This window comes from Egretta garzetta, unplaced genomic scaffold (assembly GCF_000687185.1).
Source record: "Egretta garzetta isolate BGI_Z169 unplaced genomic scaffold, ASM68718v1 scaffold251, whole genome shotgun sequence".
NCBI lineage: Eukaryota > Metazoa > Chordata > Aves > Pelecaniformes > Ardeidae > Egretta > Egretta garzetta.
In genome coordinates this window covers 4,380,924-4,388,151 of record NW_009258952.1, presented here as the reverse complement: position 1 = coordinate 4,388,151, position 7,228 = coordinate 4,380,924, and positions in this window count along the sequence as shown.

The following is a 7,228-nucleotide window of genomic DNA, read 5'->3' as shown; positions in this document are numbered from 1 at the left end:
GTTGTTGTGACCCAAGTGCAGGACCCGGCACTTGGCCTTATTGAACCTCATACAATTGGCCTCGGCACATCGATCCAGCCTGTCCAGGTCTCTCTGCAGAGTCCTCCTCCCCTCAAGCAGATCAACACTCCCACCCAGTTTGGTGTCGTCTGCAAATTTACTGAGGGCACACTCAATCCCCTCATCCAGGTCATTGATAAAGATATTAAACAAGACTGGCCGTAGGACTGAGCCCTGGGGGACACTGCTTGTGACCAGATGCCAACTGGATTTAGCTCCATTCACCATGACTCTCTGGGCTCGGCCATCCAGCCAGTTTTTAACCCAGCAAAGAGTACATCCATCTAGGCCATGAACTGCCAGCTTCTCCAGGAGAATGCTATGGGAGACTGTGTTGAAGGCTTTGCTGAAGTCCAGGTAGACAACATCCACAGCCTTTCCCTAGAATGTAGAACAGAGCACAGAGAGAGATGTGCTAATATCCATGTAGGGCATGAAGTGTATTTGCATTATTTAAGTGCCGTTTTATCTTCTCTAAACTTTTAATATCCCTGTGTCTGCTTAGGCAGTGTAGGCCCCTTGGCTTGCTGCTCTAAGTCAGGTTTAGTTTGGGCACCATTTTTTCTGCATCAATCTTGAAAGAGTCTTTCTATCTCCTCCTTGTTTGCTGGATCAGATGTGTTGATAAATTCTTCATACTTACTGTGATCTACCTGCGGATCCTGCCATATAAATTTCTCCCCATGTTTGCTATTTTCTTTACACAGAATTGGTGGGTTTACTTTTTCAGCTTTTCTCAAAATCTCCAGCTCTTCCCATAGCTGTATTCTAGTCATCCTCTTCTTCAGTTGTCCCCAGTAGAAAGTGTAATTTCTATTTAGCATGCTGTATACCACTAACATTTTCTATTTCCCAGTGAAAAAACGTATGTGCCAAACATAACTCAGGTGGCAGTCTGCAAAAAAACTGTCTCCCTATGGGTGTGTTGAATGTGCACAGACATGTGGTCTTTTTTCCTATGGGCAATGCCAGAATCCTGCTGATACACATGGAAAAATATTTGGCATTAGCCATCTCCTGAAGGATTTTTGCACTCACAGGTAGTGGAAAATATTCCTCTTTTACATATCTGTTTGATTATTTGGGGTATGTCCATAAGCAAAAAACCCACACAGTTTATTAGTGCGTGTATGTATTTTATCCATTTTTCTAACCCTGCTGCAGTCACCCAGAGCTGTATACCAAAATGTAATGCCTGGGAACAGTATAGGTCAGTGAGCTGGGGGTAAGGGGTGCTCCAAGAGTGGCTCAAAGCCAGAAGATGTCTTTGGCAGTCCCAGAATACTTTTATTTCTTTTCTGAACAAGGCCACATGGGCCCTGCAGTTGGACTTCATGATGATGTTGTGACATTTACATCTCCAGAGTCTGTTTCACTTTCTTCCACAGCCATGGATATAGGAAAACTTCACACCAAAGTAACCTTGACAGTTGTATGACAAAGCTCCAGCAAAAGGTCTGATTGTAATACCTTTCAAACTGTACTGTAATGCAAAAGCCATCCATTTCATTGCTGGGACCCTGTCTAGTACCTTTGGAAACTCAGTTTATGGTGAAGGTACTCCTTGAAAAAAGCTGTCAAATTCCTCACCTGTTTTGCTCCTCTTCTTTCCAAAGCATAAACTTCTTCATAAGACTAATGGAATTACAAAAAAAAAAAAAATGCTCTTTATCCAGGTTCTATTAAAGTTTCTGTAATTTCCATTATTTATTCACCCGAGCATGTAATTCATCTACTATTTTGCGGGAATAAGTTCAACCTGAATTGTATCCACTTACCTTCTATTTTACGTAGTTTCTCTGACAAACTGTGAGGAATGTTTCAGGAAAAATCAAAGCTAACTTTTTTGACTATCTTTCCTTTTATTCGCACCCGTTTATTCTCTTTCCGTGTCAAAAAATATGTTTTAACCACAGTCTGCAATCTTTGAAATATACATAGATTTTCAGCTTTGCTGGGTCTTTTCAGATTTTTATTCCTCCATATCAGGTATTTTAATTTCTTTTTACCTTTATGCCACTCTTCTTCAGGTGGTTCACAGAGATTTATGGTGGTCAATACAGCTTTTGATGCAGATAATTCCTCTCTCTCCCAACCTGTTCACCTACTTGCCCTCAGACATCACCTCTCTTTTGTGTCATCTTTACAGCCTGTCACTCATGCATTGTGGATGCTGATGTCACTGGATCATCTTCGTATTTGATAACTTTGCCGCTGCTGCTTGCAAGATACCACTTTTTATTTTTCTTTTTTTTTTTTTTTCTTCTCCTGAATTGGTATCTTAGTGTCTATGGATGCTAATAACAGCTTCATAGAGCCCCACACAGCGGTACTTTCTAGGAAACTCACCTCTTAAATACTGCCATTCAGGTGTGTGTACTGCTATATGGACATATAGCTATGGAGTCAAACGACAACCCTTTGAAGTCAATGAAAATTTTGTTCGTTCCATTTGAGCTGGAATTTATCCTCCGCTAAGCTGAGGGTGCCTGCTTTTCCAGACCCTTTAAAATAGTATCACTTTACTTCATCTAAAGAGAGAAGGAACTTTAAAGATACCCACAAGCTCTACCCACTTCTCCAAAAGGTGTGTACGGATATAACAGAGAGAGAAGAGTTACAAAAAGGAGAAAATACATCAGAAGGAGCAAAATGCCAGCTGAATGAAACTAAGCAAATGAAAAATATAATTTTAACTTCCAGTCTTTGGAAATGTCTACACATGGTGTTTATTCAAGTTTTTGTGCAATGGAGACATCAAAATGTGGAGCTCACTTTAAATGTAAAGACTTTTATTTCTGACAGCTGCATTTAGCAAAGATACAGAGCCAATAAAAGTCTTTAAACCAAAAAGGGCAAAATAAATAAAATATCTGATCTGGGTAAAAAATTAACTGCATTAAGGGTCCATGTTTTCTCAAGATAAAAAATGCTGTTTGTGTACGGAAAAACTTTTGCTCCTGAGTGGTGGTATCAGAGGTGAGTTTCTACTCTAAATTCCTACAATCATATTTTATTTGTTCAACAAATTTTATCCAAACAAATTTTAACTTTTATCACTTTTAAAATATTTTCTTCCACTTCAACTAGTATTATGGTATTTCCTTGTTAATGGTATCCTTGTCAATGTTAAACAGTCTTTTGGAGTCTTCGCCAGTCAGAAAATACTGGCTCTTAAAACTGCAACATATGTTTTACTATTTATTGTCATATAAATTATGTGTTTTAAAACCAATATGAATTAAATTAGTTTTAACTGGTAGTTCAATATGTTATTTATATATATAATACATATCTTCAAAATTGCTCACCGTTATATTAATGAAAATCTTATTCCTCCTCACAAAGAGTGAGAGGTATTAAAATCATAGTCCATGAACAACATGGTAGAGCACCTGGGTAAAAGAGGCAAGATCCCCAAAAGTCACTTGCTTATATAAAGAGCTACTTAAGACAGAATATAAGTTCCTAAATCCAAGAAAGTGATAAATAATATTTTCTTCCTACCAAGAGTATCTGCATATGCTAGTGTAGAAGCAGAGCCTGTACGTCTCTTTTCAGTGGTGAAAACAAAACTGAATTTTGACGTCTCAAGCATGGAGCAGAGGGCTCAAAAGAGCTACAGAGCATGGAGTTTGCTCCTTCTGCTGGCCAGAAAGAAGAAAAGAGGCTAAAATGGGGGCAGTAAATGCTGCTTCTATAAATGTTTATGGTTTTTTCCATACTGTCTATTTGTTAGATAACCCATATGCAGAGCAGGAGCCTTAGAGTTACTTTCTACCTCATCTTGTGGAGATTCAACCCCTCACACTTTCAGTAGACTCCCAAATATAACAGTTTACATGTGCAGAAGAGTGTTGTTAAAAGGCAGGTAGGCGAGCAATAAGAAGCCACTGCTGTACAGTGAAGTATGCAAGAGTTATGCAAGAGGCCCAAAGTAAAAACAGAAGTGGTGATTTAGACACCTTACTAGAAGAGTTCCAAACCCTAGCCCCTGTTCTCAGGATTGTGGCTGCTGTAGACAGTGATTTTGGCATGTAAAATATATAATGGTATGCATTTATTTTTAAACACAGAATGTAAAATGCGACATTCCCAGGAACACAGACTAGAACCCACCACTTGCTATGGAAAAGTATGTGTCTTGCATGAGAGGAGGGACATCACTTTCTCTCTAATCCTTACATAGGCTGGGCGAGCCCCCAAAAGAGCTAGGTAGAAGCTAGCTCTGAAGTATGTGTTCACTTTATTCATTCATACAGAGAAATTTAAAAAAGGAAGTAGAAATAAACCCAAATGTTTGTTAAACATTCTAGTGAGAATGCTCTCTTGGGTGTTCTGTAAATTTAAAATGAAGGAATGCCTCATCAGATAAGCATGGGTCTTACCCTACAAATAACGTGGGGGTGGGAGAGAAGTGAGCTTTCTGGTGCTAGGGTCACTGAAGGCCAGATTTTGTTACTTTTATTCCAGCTGTGTAGTTGAAAAGGTTATTGACTGTATTTAATGGAATTAATGGCAAAGTAAGATAATCCAATGGTAAAGTCATGGTGGCAAAACTGTGTTATTTATCTGTGCGTGTAAAAGTACATGCAGACCTGCATATATTCCTCAGCTTTCACATTCCTCATCCATGAGAATTTTGGCAAATCTTAATATTACTACAAAAAGTATATATCAATCCATAGAATTTACTTCATAGCTTTTATCCCCTGTGCCTTAGCCAAGCCTCACCATGTGTGTGCATTAGAAACCCTTGACAAAAGCCAGCTGAGGGCTGAAATGTTGGGAATTTGCCCTCTTCACCCTTATGAATAAATCTTTCTTTAAAAGCAAGGAAAAAAATCCTCTTGGCTTGGAATATCTCAGCATGCTGACTGTGCACAAACCAAGGCTGGAATAATCATGCATTACTGTGATTTGTTTTTGTATTGCCTCCTTGTCATGTTTTAAAAAAAGAATACAAGCATTATAATTTCTTATTGCTGTGCACCAGGTGCTTGCCAGATAGTTAAGGAGGGCCAGCTGTTAGCTTTCAGGAGATGCCAGTGGAAGGACTGATAGACTTTTTTAAATCAATGTATTCAGAAACCTATAACATTCCTACAAGTAGTAGAGCATTTGCTTGCCTTGAGAAGGAGCACTAAGAAAGCACTGAATGCAGTTTTAGCTGTCTTTTTAGGGAGAGGACAAAGGCAGTGAAATATACACCATGTGATGAGGTAATTTTTCATGGACCACCAGTGAGGGCTCTGCAAGCTACACTTTGACAACCATTTCTGTAAATGATTCCAAATGAAAGCATAGTCTGATAAAACCAAAGGAAATAGTTCTCTGTTTCTACCTACCCATGACGTGCAATGAAAGTACTGATGCTTGTTCTACTACTACTCTTGGCACCTAGGTTTATAAAAGCCGCAGGTCCACAAAGAGAGTTAAGAGCGAGAAGAATCTGCCATCAGAAAATTTAAGCACAAGTGCTATCAGTGTTCTTAAAGCAACTATTGAAAGAGGATTATTTTAGTTTTCCTGCAGTTAAAACACTAATTCTTGTTATTTGCCACTCAATTTATAACACCAGCTAAGCTTTCTCCTGTTCGTGCAGATGTTTTAATAACCAGAGATGTTCTTTCTTGTTCTATCCCATCCCTTAAATTAGAAGGCTTTCAATTAGGCCCAACTCCATCGGTCTGATCTGGCACTAGCCCAGATAGCAGAGTTTGCCAGTGACTCCAGTGGAGGCTGGTTCAGCTCTGCCCAGCTGTGTGTGTCATGGGAGCAGCACTGCAGGTTTCTCCTTTTTCTGTCACGCCGGACCACCACGGCTAGGGTCTGTGAGAGCCGATCAGAAGGAGGAACACAGATGGAGAAGGCCACAACTTCATTAATAAAACACTTGTGATACCTGAGGAGATCCAAAGCAAGACTACAGTTCTTCTACCGGGTAGTCACAAAGTAGCTTTTCCACAGTCTCAAACACCCTGACTCTCCTCCCCTCCTCTTCTGTAGAAAAGGTGGTGGTATAGGGACATCACAAGGCAACACCTCAGGACTTGTGTTTCTTTAGGTTTAAGGTTTACTAAGGTCACAGTATTTTTCTGCTCATGGTACTTGGATATTTTATTTTTCTGTACAAGCTGCCACCTGGAATGACCTAAAATGTCCCCACAGAAATGACCAGCATTCAGGTCTAAGTCCTCCACCAACCTGGCTTTTCCTGACATTGTGAAGAAGATGAAAAATTTGCCAGTTTGTCTCCAACAACAAAACCAACTGCTGGTCACCAAAATTACCCACTAGACAGAATCAAAACTTTTAAAAACTATATTGTACAGAAAGTCAGAGAACCTAAACACAGAGTGCTGCTTAATATATTCATCAATGACATGGACAGAGAGATTGAGTGTACCCTCAGCAAGTTTGCAGATGACACCAAGCTGAGTGGTGTGGTTGACACACCAGAAGGACGGGATGTCATCCAAGGAGACCTGGACAGGCTGGAGAGGTGGGCCTGTGTGAACCTCATGAGGTTCAACAAGGCCAAGTGCAAGGTCCTGCACCTGGGTCAGGGTAACCCCCGGTATCAATACAGGCTGGGGGAAGAAAGGATCGAGAGCAGCCCTGTCGAGAAGGACTTGGGGGTACTGACTGACGAAAAGCTGGACATGAGCCGGCAATGTGCGCTGGCAGCCCAGAAGGCCAACTATACCTTGGGCTGCACCAAAAGCAGCATGGCCAGCAGTCGAGGGAGGTGATTCTGCCCCTCTACTCTGCTCTGGTGAGACCTCACCTGGAGTACTGCATCCAGCTCTGGAGCCCTCAGCACAAGAAGGACAAGGAACTGTTGGAGTGGGTCCAGAAGAGGGCCACAAAATGATGCGAGGGCTGGAGCCCCTCTCCTATGAGGACAGTCTGAGAGAGTTGGGGTTGTTCAGCCTGGAGAAGAGAAGGGTCTGGGAAGATCTTATTGCAGCCTTTCAGTACTTAAAGGGGGCCTATAGGAAAGATGGGGAAAATCTTTTTAGTAGGGCCAGCTGTGACAGGACAAGGGGTAATGGCTTTAAACTGAAGCAGGGTAGGTTTAGACTGGATATAATGAAGAAATTCTTTACAATGAGGGTGGTAAAACACTGGAACGGGTTGCCCAGAGAGGTAGTGGACGACCCAT